Raw genomic sequence first — 13,874 nt, forward strand, 5'->3', positions numbered from 1 at the left:
CCCCTTCTGCGCTAGCCACTGGGCCCCACTCCCCTCCCAGCGCTGGGAGAAGGAGGCAGCTCTAGCCCTGGAGGGAACGTAGGGCCGGGCCGGGCCACGCCACAGAGGGGTTCAAAGCCTCTGGAGCTATTTTAAGCCACGCTCCAGTCAGCAGAGCAGTCACATGCCTGCCCGGCAGGGTCTGCACCCCCCTAGCCCCTGGGCTGCCGCCCCTTCCGCTGACATCCGGGCAGGCCGAGTCACAGGGCAGAGTGGTGCCTAGTGGTTAGACAAGGGGCTGGGAGCCGGATGCTCCAGGTGGCGTCACGGCTCTGGCCTGCTGGTGCGGTGGTGGGCAGGGGGAGATTAGCTCGCATCACTGCTGCACCTCACCTTCCCCAAAGGCGGGCTCAGAGCAGGGAACTGGGAATCAGGACTCCTGGGTTCTATTCCCAGCTCTGGGTGGGGAGTGAGGATTAAAGCCTCAACATGATCCCCCTGGTGGGAGGGGGTCAGTTCTGCCCTGATGGGGAAACTGAGGCACAGAGACAGGGAAGTGACTGGCTCAAGGTCAAAGAGCGGAGCTGGGAATAGAACCCAGGAGTCCTGACTCGCAATTCCCCTGCTCTAACCACTAGACCCCACTCCCCTCCCAGAACTGGAGCGAGAACCCAGGAGTCCTGGATCCCAGCCCCCCCCCGCTCTAACCACTAGACCCTACTCCCTTCCCAAAGCCATTCAGAACACAGGCTGCCTGTCTCGGTCATCCGCTCTAACCACCAGCCCATCTCCGAGCGTAGAGCAGGAGACTGGGAGCCCCTGCTCCTGGGTTCTGTTCCCAGCTACTGGAGGAAGTGTGGACTAATGGTGAGAGCAGACGACTGGGCAGCAGGGCTCCTAGATTCCATTCTCGGTTTGGGGAAGGAGTTTAATCGAGTGATGAAAGCAGAGGGCTGAGAGCCAGGACTCCTGAGTTCTGTTCTGCCACTGACTCTCTGGGCAAAATCACCTCCCTGCACTGTGCCTCAGTTTCCCCCTCTGTAAAATGGGGGTAAACGGTAACGCCTGCATCTCCTGAGCAGGTTTGCAGGATTCACTCATAAATAAAATGCTTTGAGATCCCGGGAGGGGAGGTGCTATGCCAGGATCCCCACCCCAATGTAGTCCCAGCGCACAGGGGTGGACGTTGAGTGTCTGGAACCCGCTGGGGAGGCACATCCGCTGAGCATCCGGGACACAGCACGTTCCCTTCTACAGGCTCAAAAGGAGGCGGGATGACAGCCGTGGTGACCTTTCCCTCCGCATGCAGCGCGAGCCACGGATGTCACCCCCCACCGCATCACAGGCGCCTTCACTCGGGTATCGCACTGCCTTGGTCAGGGTGAAATACCACAAGGACCAGGCTGTCCCCTCGCCCGCAAAGTTAAACGTCACCCTTTGCGAAGGAGGGGGATGTGGATAGTGAAGGGAACTGGGAGTCCAGACTCTGGGGGTTTAGCCCAGCCCCGGGAGGGGAGTGGGGTCTAGTGGTTAGAGCTGGGAGGGCTGGGAGCCAGGACTCCTGGGTTCTGTTGCCATTTCTCATGCTGACTCTCTGTATGACCTTGTGCAAGTCCCTTCTGCTTTGGTGGGAAGGGGGCTGTCCCGAGACCCAGTGTCTCTCTCCAGCCCTTCGCGATGTCCCTTTAAGGGCTATCTGTCCCGGGAAGGCGCAGGGACCCGGAGAGGAGCCACTATCTCTGCCCCTCCAGTTTCCGCTGCAGTGTCACAGGCACTGACGTGCTTCCTCCTGGGGCTGAGCGGATGGCAAGCTGGCCAGGAGACCGCTGGCCCAGCCAGGCTACACCCGGCCCTACAGCCCCAGCCAGAGCCCTCTTGGGGGCTGGCCAACTCGGGACCCAAGCGGTTCAGGGCGGGACAAGTGGAGCCTGTGCTGTGATGGGGTTAGATGGGATCATACCTGGCCTGCCCCATCCCTGCCCTGCCCTGGTCCCAGCCCAGCCCCTGCTCCAGATCCACTTAGTCCTCAGGTCCATCCAGCCCCCAGGCCCTACCCCAGATCCACCCAGTGCCCAGATCCACTGTAGACCCTCCCCGAGATCCACCCCAGACTCCAGACCCACTCCAGATCTGTCCCCAGATCCACCCAAGCCCCAGATCCATGCAGCACCTACCTCAGATCCACTCCAGCCCCCAGACCCACCCAGGTCCCAGATCCATCCAGCACCTACCTCAGATCCACTCCAGCCCCCAGACCCACCCAGCCCCCAGATCCATCCCAGACTGACCCCAGCCAGCCTGCCCAGCCCCCATACCCTACGCCAGCCCCTAGTCTTTACCCCAGCTCCCCCCACACCTATCCAGCTCAGCTCCCATGCCCTACTCCAGATCAGCCCAGCCCACTGTCCCCCCCAAAAACCCCATTCCATGCCTTATTCCCCACATCCCATCCCGCCCTGCTATGCCCCATCCAACTTCCACTCCGCCCCGAACCCCCACCCACTCTGCTCTAATCTCCCCCTCCCCCAGACGGGCCCGCTCGCAGGAACAGGTACCCTGGCCAGGTTGGGGGCTCGTCCAGCTGTTCCCGGGACTTGTCAGGGAGGAGGAAATCTGGAGGAGCAGGACGCAGAGGGTGAGGGAGTCCCTCTCTTTGAACCCCCTGCTGGAGTCGCCTGACCCCCCTTCCCCGCACATTGGCCAGCCACCTGCCCCGGCTCCAGGCTCCCGCGCCGGGTCCCTCCGCACAGAACCCAGCCTCTGCCAATCCCTTGCCAGCCGGGTCTCAGCTCCAGCACCACAGGGCTGCTCCTGCCCTCGCTGGCGTGGCGTCGATCCAGCAGCCCTGCCAGACTCCAGCAGAGTGACTCTGCCTTTACACCCGCAGCGCCGACAGCCGAACGCGGACCGACCTCCTTTGCCCCCTCCCGCCCCCCAGCTTGACTTTGGATTCACGGCACTGTCACGAAGAACAGAACCTGAACCGATGTCCATTGACGCCCGTAGAATAACTCCAGATTTGCACCGATTTCACTGAGAGCAGAATCTGGCCCCAACTCTTGACACCCCCGCCCCCGCGGATTTACACCGGAGACCAGAATCGAGCCTCAGACCTCTTGGGAAGATAGAGCTACCTAGACGCTGGACCCTGGATGCTCAGAGGAGCCCTGTGGGGCGTTATCAGCCAATACTGGGCTGTAACATTAGAGGCAATACAGCGCCCCGGCCCCCAGCCCCTCTGTAGAAAGCAGGCTGCTCCAGGATGCCCCTTGAAATCTCTCGTAAACAACCTCTGTAACTCGGGCACCTGGCTCGGCTTTTGGTGCTCGGATTCCAGTGATCAGCGCCCTGACAGTCCCCGATCTGTATCCATCCAACAATCAGCCGTGGGCAAACCCCATAGCACTCACCTTTCTTCTGTCCCGGGCAAGGGATCTCCGGCAGCCTCCCAAAAAATCCTCTAGCAGGGAGCAGACGGGCCGTGCGAAGCAGCTGAAAGAATTGGGGGGAGGGGGGATAAAAAGATTAGGAAGGGAGAATGTATTTCCCTCTCCAGGGAAAAAAGAACCAACGAGCCCTCTTTTGGGTTTGGGTCTCGTCTCCTGCTCGCGGCAGGGTGGGCGCTGAGTCTGTGGGTCAGAGGAGGCTGTGGCGGGGAGGGGCCATTCAGTGTGAGGGGGAGGGAGCAGGAAGGGGGCTGGGAACCAACTCAGGAAGTTTTGACAAGGAAACTACTAAGGGCGCTGGGCTTGGAGGAAGAAGGAAAAAAAAAACCATGCATACACATCACTTTTTCTTTGGCAAGAAACCAGCCTGTGTGAAATAGAAGCTGCAAAACAAGCGTTAAACCAGAACCCATCCCACAGAGCTCTGTGGCCAGGATCCAGCCCCCCGGGGCTGCGTCCTCACTAGGGAACAGGATGGGTCGGCGCCCACGTGGTGAAGCCCGAATGAAGACGAGGCAGTTTGCAGCTTTCACACGAGCTAAGGACTCGGGCTTCATTCGACCTCACTCATGTTAAAGCCACGACCGCGACCGCCTTATCGTCACGAGGCAGTGTGGTCGTAGCCGTAGGGGTCCCAGGATTTTAGAGATGGGATAGGTGAGTCCCACTCTGGGTCCCTTCCAGAAAAACAGATACAAAACCTGCAGACACTCCCCACTGCTACATTTTCAACACCCCCTTCAAGATCCGTGGGCCTCTCACAACATGGGGTACCTCAGGCAGCGCACGAAATGGCCCGATAACAACTGAGTGAAACCAGGCAATCACTAGGCTCTCGAATGAACTCACGTGGGAAAGGGATAAAAGACAAACACACCCTGTCCCCCGTGGTGAACATTTTTCACGGAGTGATCACTCCGCATCTGACCTCTCAGTCCTCAGCCACACTGCACAATGCCTTCAAAAGCCGAGCCTGCAAGCAGAAACTCATCTCTCTCCCCAACAGAAGTTGGTCCCCTAGAAGATATTGCGGGCCCCGCTTTGTCTCCCTTGGCTTCACTGGGCTTTTACCTTGGGTTAAGAACACAGAAGTGAATGCAAGGCCTGGGGTAGTCCAGGGGCTAAGACCTATGCGCCCCCCCTCCCCCCGGCTGCTCTCTAAGCCCATCATCCAGACGCACTGGCCTGGAAGGGGGAGGGGGTTTCAGGTGCTTTATGGTAATGAAGGGCCAAATTTTTTTTTTAAAGGCGGATGCTGGCCCCATTACCCAAGCAGAGTCTTGGAAAACTCGGCATAAAGGTATTTAGCTGCCTAACGCCCAACTGAACCCAATGGAAGTTAGGCGCTGAGATGCCTTGGAAGAGCTGGGCCTACACAATTAGCCCAAAGCCACACGCGGAGCAAGTGGCAAAGGCCTCGGATCCCTTTTGCGGCTCTTCTCTGCACCCTCAGCAATTTTCCAACATCCTTTTTACGCTGCGGACACCAGCCCTGGACGCAGTATTCCAGGATCTCAACGGCATATACACAGGTCAAATCAGCAGCCTGCTCCTCCTCACCACGCCCCTAAGCTCATGTTGAGTCGTTTGTTCGCTACGACCCTTTCTGCGTCCCTGCTTTCCAGGATCCAGTCCCCCGGTCTGCACCTCTAGGAGCAAAGACCGCAGGACACCGCATTTAGCTGCATTAAAACACACTGCGTTCGAAGGGGCCCGTCTTACCGAGCGATACAGATGACGGCCCCGGCCCCATTGTTATTAACCACTCCGCCAGCGCGGCATCTGCACGTGTCATCCGCAGCGACGTCCGACGTAGCTCCAGCTCGCCGAGGGAAGCGCAGACCAGTCTGGAGCCCGGTGGAACTCCACTGCGAACACGTCCGCTCGGGGATTCCCCGCCGGCACTTCCGATGCTCTTCAGCCCTCCGCTCCCTGCCCGGCTTCCCCGTCTGTTTGCACGCTGGACCTGTTGCCCAAAGAAATGTTTTTTTATGCTGGGGCACAAGCGTTTGGATCCCCTTGTTCTCAAACCCGGCAGAACTGCTTCCGCTCCAGGTCGAAGACAGGCTGAAAAACACATAGGGCCCGATGCACCTTGTAAAATCAGGCACGCCAGGGCAAAGCGGGCCCGATTCTCCATTGCCCTGCACCTGATTTGAGTTTACACCCTAGTGGCAGCACCAAGGGGGCACAAGACAAGTGACAGTGAGGATCGAGCCCTCGTGCTGTGGCTGGTAAATGCTCCCCAGCCAGACGGGGGGAGCTGTGCGCCCCCCCTTTGCATGAATGTGAAATGACTGTGCAAGCTGGTGGGTAATGGGGGAGCAAGCCAGGGGCTTTTCCTCCACCCTGCGAGGGTCCATGGAAGACCCTGTCCATGGAAGACAGGGACCTCAATACCAATGAGGCTCTGGGCTCTGATTCTCCCCTTACACTGGTGTAAATCCGGAGCAGCTCTGCTGAAGCGGTGTCAGCGAGAGCAGGGTGAGCGCGCTTGTCGGGGGAGTGGGATGATCTAGGCTTGCAAGGGGCAGCGTTCCCAGCAGATATTTCTCTCCGCTGAACAGCAACATCTGGTGGCCCAGACAGCAAACTGCAAAGCAGTGCCAGGGAGGCAGTCAGGACTGCCGGACAGACAGAGGGGTGGTCCGAGCATAGGCCTGGGAGCCAGGACTCCTGGGATCAAACACTGACTCAATGAGTGCCCCAAGGCAAGTTACTTCCCCCACTGTGCCTCAGTTTCCCCACCTGTCAAGCAGCGGTGATGATGCTGAGCTCACAGAGGGAGGACGGTCTATTCACAGTAAAGGTGATTAGTATAGAAAGTCTCAATAAGATGAAAACTCTCGGAAGACTCTAAAGAAACCCATTTCGGGACAGATCTGTCAGCTCCAAGCTCTCCGGCTGGCTGGGAATTCGAAAGGGGACGGATACATTAAAGATCGAGAGGCACTCACATACTTCGGCGACGGGAGCCATGTAAGAACCTATGGCAGGTAGACACCCAGTCAAAGCCATAGAGCTTGGCTAGGGCCTCTGGGTGTGACCATATTTGTAATAAGAACGGTCCAGCCGTCGGACAGCAAGCTCTTTGGGGCAGGGACCATCTTTTTGTTCTGGGTTTGTACAGCACCTAGCGCCACTGGAGTACGTAGGCGCTACTCCCCTGCAAACCAAAATGGATTGTGTGTCACTGTACGTGTACCCCTGGGGGTACGCAGAGCTCTTCCAGGGGGTACATCAACTCATCTAGGTATTTGCCGAGTTTACAACAAGCTACATAAAAAGCCCTAGCGAAGTCAGTACAAACTAAAATGTCATACAGACAATGACTTGTTTATACTGCTCTATGTACTATACACTGAAATGTAAGTACAATATTTATATCCCAATTGATTTATTTTATAATTAGATGGTAAAAAGGAGAAAGTCAGCAACTTTTTCCTATCAGTGTCCTGCGACACTTTTGTGGTTTTATGTCTGATTTTGTAAGCAAGTCGTTTTTAAGTGAGGTGAAACTTGGGGGTACACAAGACAAATCAGACTCCTGAAAGGGGGACAGTTGTCTGGAAAGTTTGAGAGCCGCTGTTCTAGAGGGCTGCCTCAGTTCTCCGTGAAATTATAAAGTGCCCCACCAGGGGGCAGTCAGGGTCTGTGATGCACAGATCAGCGCCGGCGGGTGATAAGAGCCACTTCTATCAGAGCTTTATTGAAGCCGCTTGCTGAACGGAATAACAACAATTAGCTCTCGCCCAGCCCTTTTCATCCGTACATCTCCAAGCACTTTACAAAGGCGCTCAGGGTCATTATCACTGTTTTACAGATGGGGAAACTGAGGCACGGCCTGGGGAAGTGACTTGCCCAGAATCACCCAGCTGGCTAGTGACCAAGCTGGAAACAGAACCCAGGTCCCACTCCTCTGCTCTACCCACTAGGCCACACTGCGAGATGAGTCCCATGCAGCTACCCCATCCTGCAGGTGCGGGTGGCTGAGCAAAGCATCCGGCCGTGAGGCTGCTCCTGTGAACTGACCCTCACGTCCCACCTAGATCTTGTGCCTCGGCAAGATTGCACGTGCAGCTCACCTTCAGACAGGAGAGGCCGCACAGCTGGGATTAGCCCAGGTCTGGAACAGCTGCAGTCGACTTGCCTAGAGGCAACGACTAGGTAAATAGAGGGAGGGCCAGATCCTGACCTCAGATGCACCCAGTACAGTCCAGAGGGCCTGATTCTCACATAGCCTAAGGCCCCTTTACACCGCTCTGGCTGCACAAAGCGGCCTTAAAAGTGCGTGCAACTGCTCCACCCACCCACTCTAAGGCACCTGAGGCTCTCAGAGCCACACCTCGGGTCCTCAATATAAGTGACAATCAGGACCAAGGTGCCTCCACTGCAATGAGCGGCGTCACCCCGGATTCACTCTAGTCGTGCAACCAAGCTCAGACCGGCCCAGAAATTCACGTGGGCTGCTCCTCCCCTGCTGTGCAACGTGCGTGGTGCAAAGCGAGCGTGAAACACGAGGTTGAGAGCAGAAAATGCCGATCGAGCCACCTTTTATACCCAGGTAGAAGCGTGGCGATTTCAAAGCACAGGGCAGAGAAAACCAAAGCCCAGCAGTGACACGCCCCGGCACGGGCACCGACAATTCACTGCTTCACTCCTACCCCACCTCTGGAGCGCCACAAGTGGGTGGGCTCAGGGCTGTGATGGGCAGAATACGCCTCTCGCTCCACCACCACTATAGCAGGTGTTCCCGGTGCCTTATAGGCTTTACTGGGACAAGAAGCGTCTTTGCCAGGCTGGGGCAGGTTTGGGATCCAGTGTGTGGCTGGATTGTGGGCCAGCCTGGGTGATGCTCCTGCCAGATCCCAACCCAGCCGCGCAGGGAACGTGTTCTTTGGAAGCCATGAGGGGGCTTGTGGGCTGCGTCCATCAGCCTGTCTCCCGCTCTGCAGACTGGTTTGTCTGGTGGAGAACAAGGGAGGTGTGTAGAAAGGGGGGGGGGGTATTTCTATTGCAAACCAGCCCTGCTTTGTTGAATTCAGGGCAGCTCTGGCGTTTCCCACCAGCTCAGGGTTTGGTCTCAGATCCGCGGCTGCTCCCCGGTTCTCCACGGCCTTGCAGCCGGTGCAGTCACTTCCCCCTGTGCACGGCGGATGCGACACGCTGTCCCTGGGATGAGCGGGGGGCGAGGGGGCTGCACGGAGGCGAGTGGCAGCATCCAATGCAAAGTGGGGGGACCGGGCTCTGCGTCTCTGCCAGCTTCCCCGCCGATCCCCCATCGGGGTGTATTTCTCAAGCGCAGGAGCTGGGTAGAATCTCTCCCAGCGGGTAGAAACGGCCTCCCAGCAGCCAGACATCGGGGGGCTTGGATCCAGGGTGTGCTTTGGCCCATTTCAGACAGAGGGATCCGGAGCTGAATCTCATGGTTCTGGTCCCGCTGAGCCCAAACGCGACCCTCTCCTCCAAACGCGTGAGCTCTGAAGGACGTGGGGGAGCTGAATTCCGACCACCCGTGGGTCAGCATCGATGGAGCGAAGCCGACGGATCTTGCTCTGATATTGCCCCGCGGGGACAAGGGGGCCTTGTGTTTGTGCCACCTTTCCGACGAGGCCGGGCACCCACGGTGCAGAGAAAGGGGCCATCACCTGCCGTAAGCCCCGATTCTCCTCCTGCTCCCGCCACCAGGAACCGTACTGGCCCGGAGCCCCAGCTGGTGGAAACGGGCATCGCTCCGGTTACGCCAGTGGGCTGGGGTGACTCCCTGGCATGAGGGAGGCGAGAGCAGGCCCCGCTCAGCAGCAGCCGCCCTGCTAAGCTCTCAGCTATTCATAGCTAGTAAGTACATTAGCCGGCCTCAATTGATGTCAAGCTACCGTTAATTGCCTCTCCGCTTTACACTAATAACTCTAATCACTCATAATGATTTTCACATTCCAGCGGGGCGCACCATCCCCCCGCCCCGGCCTGAGCTCCATTAGAAAAGCATCCACCGCCCCCAGTCCCCAGCACGCCTTAAATCAGGTCCAATTACCCACCAGCCCGGCTAAATAGCTCTTCGGAGAGCCCTGTGATGAATGGGCTCGTGTGGGGGGCTTCCTGGCCCTGGCCTGGCGGGGACGGGAGGGGGTTCCGGCTAAGCTCCCAGGGGTGCCGGGCCAGCAAAGGTTTGGTTTGATCACTTTGGCTCATCGTCCTTTGGCCTTTATTAAATGGTGGAAATTAACCGGGGGAAAGGAGTCTTGGAGTCTTTGGGGAGCTGTTTAAAGAGACCCCCCCCCCTTCTCCTCCGCCCAGTCAGTTCCTGTCTGTCCATTTCCACACCGTTTCCTCCCGCGGCCAAAGGCTCCTCCGTCAAGTGGAGGAAGTTGGCTCACCCTGGTGCAACCAATGAGAGAAGGGGCCCCCGTCGCCCTGCTGAGGGTGCCTGAGGGTTGCCCCAGGCAGAGGCGCCTGCTCCGTCGCCTCCCGGGTTCGGCGTGGGTGCATCCAGACATGGGCAGGGCCGGCATTAGGCCCTGGTGAGGCAGGTGCCCGCTGGGAGGGAAGCAGTGGACGCCTAGTGTGCCATGGTGCCCCAGAGCCATACTCCCCCCCGCCCATGCCCCTATTCCAGCAGCTGGGGGTGGCGACTCTGCCTGGGCCCCCTGCAAACCAAGGGCATCCATTTTGCCCTCTTCCCATGCTCCTTTCTCCGACAGCCTCCTCCCTAGGACTGGGCCGGGCCCGACTCCCCTGCAGATCTGGGGCCGCTCTCAGTCTCTCCCTTCTTGGGGCAGGATTAAGGTGGCTGGAAGCCACCTTTGTCCTCCCGATACTCTGGGGCAGTGCCCAGCCCCTGCTGCGAGAGCAGCCTCTGGGCTGCTCTAACTGACACTCTACCCCATGGAATGCACAGAATACCCATAATGCCATGTGCTTCGGTCATGCCGCCCCACAATCTGCCTCCTGCACTAGAGGCTGGGACTTATGCCAGTTCCACACCATCTGAGACCCCTGCATGGGGGTGGGGGGAGAATTCTCAGGGGCCGTTTCCACCCACTTGAAGGCCCATTTATGGTGCCGGAGTGGCCTACAGAGCCCTGGGTGTGGCTGAAGATCAGGCCCTGGGTTGGGGCCCATGTCTGGCTTCCCAGGTCCTTTCCAGCCGCAGCCAGAGGACCCAGCGGAGTAAACAAGCTGGCTCCCAAGCTGCCGCAGAAGCTGCCGCGTTGTTCCAGCCCTGCGTTTCCTGCACGCTTGCCAATAACCGCATTAGCCAAATGCTGGCCGGCTCCGGCACGGGGGGAGGCGGCAACTGCTTTGCCACGCTCCTTCCTGAGCGCGAGGCGCTTGAGGGACTGCGGGAAAGCAGGCAAGGGCCCAGTTAAGCATGGAGCTATTTCTCCTGGGAAGGACGCATCCCATGCAACCCCTCCAGGCCGGCAGTTCAAATCCAGCTCCGTGCCAGCAGCGAGTTCAGCCCAAGCCTGCCGCAGCCAGGCCAAAGGATCCTACGGTTTTGCAGACGGCTCCTCTGGACGTAGACAGCCCGGAAGAAGGACCTGAGAGCTGAACGGTCCCGGGGTCTCCAGGGAGGGTCCGAATCCAAACTTCGCTTCTTGCTGGGAACCCCCCCAGCAGTAGCGCCTCCAGACGCCGGGGAAGCTCCCCTCTGGACTCCGCAGCCGGTGCCCAACGTCAGTCTCGGCTGCCCCTGGCGTGGCCCACGTGCCGGAAGGAGACGCCGGGTCCTGTCTCACGGGGGCCGTCGTCTCCATGGTACTGCGTCTCTCCAAGCCCCTTCCCCTTCAGGGTAGGCCACAACACGGGGGCTTTGCTGGAGAGGAGCTGTGGGAACCAGTTACTAAGCAGCCTCCATAGCCCACTTCCCAGCCCCTTCTCCCCCCACACTCAGGGCCACAGCAGGAGGTCCCGACCCAGCTGTACAAAGCCCATAGATCGAGGTGCCAGGGCAGCGTCTCCGGCTAGGGGCGCGCATCCTCAGAGCCTTGCCGAGGAGCTGCTCCCGCCCAGCAGTGGGGCACCCATCAACCCCTCTCAGCTCCCTGGGACCCACCAGCTCCTCTGGGGAATGCAGGGGGCTGGTACAGCTGCGCCGGGGAGACAGGGAGATGGCCAGGCGATGGGTGCCCCCGGGTGAAGGGGGTTGCTGCCTTTCTAGCCGGAAACGCCTTTAGCAGCTGCGGAGCGGTGGAGGTTCCTGGCTTGTTCTACAGGGGGATGAGAGGGCCCGGCGGGGCGCCGTTTGCCCCAAGGTAGGCAGGATTCGTCGCCAGTCCTTTGCTGAAGCTCATTTACCCATGTCAGACCTGCTTCTCTGCCCCCTCCTCCTCGGGAGAGAGGATTTGGAGAAACCCAGCAAGAACGAGCAAATCTATTGATCTGGGGCCGGCGCGGTTGGGTTTCTCAGACTGGTGCTATCCTCAGCCTCAGAGCGGCAGGAGGTGATGTCAGGCAGAGGAGCCCTCGGCTTCCTGCCTCCAGCGGGCAGCGGCCGAGAGCCGCCGAGCGGGATTCAGCCCGAATCTGAGGGGACGGAGGCTGCGGGCGGCTCTTGCCACAGAAACGTGCTGCCTGCGGCGCTCCCTCGTGCCCAGACGACCAGCGGGGCCTTGGCATGACCTTTGACCCACGGCACCCAGCTCCCCTGCCATCAAAGGGGTTCTGTGTGGCCCCTCTGGCAGCAGAAAGACCCCCGAGAAACCCCCTCAGCCAGCACAGAGGGCTCTTGGTAATGGGACCTGCTACTCCGAGCAGGAGGCGAATGCGCAGGGGGCTCAGAACGAGGTGGCAGAGGGGAGCGGCCACACAGCTGCATCCAGATGCTGCATGAATGCTCAGGGGAGACGCGTTCGGGGTGCCGGGCCCAGACATATTCCAGGGACTCTAAGATTGGTCTTATGGCTGCACCGAGACTGAGATCCGGGCCCTGCCCCGACACAGAGACCCTGCCCCAAAGAGCTCCCAGTGCAAACAGACGAAGATCATCTCCATGCTCCGTGGTGGAGAAACCGAGGCTCCGAGGGACGGAAAGCCTTGCCCAAGGCGACACAGGAAGGCTGGGGCAGAGCCTGGAGCCCAGATCTCCCAAGTCCCAACCCATCCACCACACCGGAAAGCCACCCTTCCATCTAGGCCTCAAGGCAAGGGACAGATGGCCTCCCGCCTGCATTCACCATGCAAGGGCAGCTGGCGGTTTCATAGCCGAGGACAACCCTGCTCCCGAGGCCGGCTGCGTCCACCCTCCCTGTGCAATGGGACCTCCCCCCTGCAGCCAATAGCAGCCAGCAGGGAGCATCCTGCCTTCAGACACTGGTACCCCTTTGCTCTCCTCTGCTGGGGGCCAGAGCTGGAGGAAAAAGCCCAGTGGAAACCTTAAATAAGGACCATGCGGTTTGTACCGGAGCCCAGCTGAGAGGCCTTAGAGAAATCGAGCTCTCTCCCTCCCCATCCCCCAAAGCCAGGAGTGAAATATTGTTCAGGGACAGTTAAGCACCACTTAAGTTGCGTCTCATTAGAGCAGAGAGGCCTCTTCAGCCCCACTGAGCTACTTAGCGCAACGAGAACCGGGTGGGGAAGCAAGGAGGGAGATAATTGGTCAAGTCCATTTGTAGCATCAGCCCGGCTCTGAGCTTCCAGGCGCGCGGCAGCGTTTACAGCTGGGGCTCTGTTCTCAGAGCTGCTTAGAAAAGGCAGGGGGAGGTTTGGGGGTCTTTTTTCCTCACCCCAGTGGAAAATTGGGGGGGGGAAGGGGGTTCATTTGAAAAAAAACAAACATTTTTGGCAATTGGAAACCAAACAATTTGGGGGCCCAGAACTGACGAAAACTTTTTTGACGTGTTCAGCTGAAAACCTTCGGGTTTCTGACCCACAGAATTCCAACGTTCCTCGAATGCTCTTTCAGCTGGAAACCCGGCTTTCTGCGAGGGGCAGGGAGGAGGGGTGGAGGTTAGAAATAAGAGTTTGTGACCAGTCCTTGTCAAAACACCCATTTAAAAAAAAATGCTTAACATTTTAGCCAATTTAAACCCTTGCCTCAATTATTAAAATCCTCCAATTTAACTTGTTTTTTCTTCTTGCGCTTTGGCTCAGGGACAGTGGAACTGACTGGGGTCCCGATCCTGGGGCAGTTAATGGACACGGGCCAGCTGTGTACACGGCTAGCAGCTCGGCCCGCCTGTAAACCCACTTCATTTCGGTGTCGGCCTGGGCACAGAGGTCTCAAAGATCAGGCCCAGTTTGTGCACGGTGGGGCCCTCGTCCTGCTGTGGGGCTGCTGGCTATTACCGTAGTACTGATGACGCGACAGCATGTGAGACGCAGACTTTAAGGTCAGAAGGGAGCATTGTGATCATCTAGTCTGACCTCCTGCCCATCGCAGGTCACAGACCCTCGCCCGCCCACTCCTGTATCAAACCCCTAACCTCGGGCTGAGTCACTGACCTC

At 58.8% G+C, this 13,874-nt stretch overlaps 1 protein-coding gene across 1 annotated transcript in view; it reads right to left on the reverse strand.

Annotated features, from left to right (window-relative positions):
* PEAR1 (platelet endothelial aggregation receptor 1) overlaps positions 1–3,587 on the reverse strand; it is a 54,906-nt gene extending 51,319 nt beyond the window's left edge. The window contains exon 1 of the mRNA XM_026656303.1: positions 3,390–3,587. The gene's annotated coding sequence lies outside the window, so the exon portion shown is untranslated. The remainder of the gene's footprint in view (positions 1–3,389) is intronic.
* Between the last annotated feature and the right edge of the window lie 10,287 nt (positions 3,588–13,874).

The sequence above is a fragment of the Terrapene carolina genome, unplaced genomic scaffold (assembly GCF_002925995.2).
Source record: "Terrapene carolina triunguis isolate 2854851 unplaced genomic scaffold, T_m_triunguis-2.0 Scaffold227, whole genome shotgun sequence".
In the NCBI taxonomy this organism is placed as follows: domain Eukaryota; kingdom Metazoa; phylum Chordata; order Testudines; family Emydidae; genus Terrapene; species Terrapene triunguis.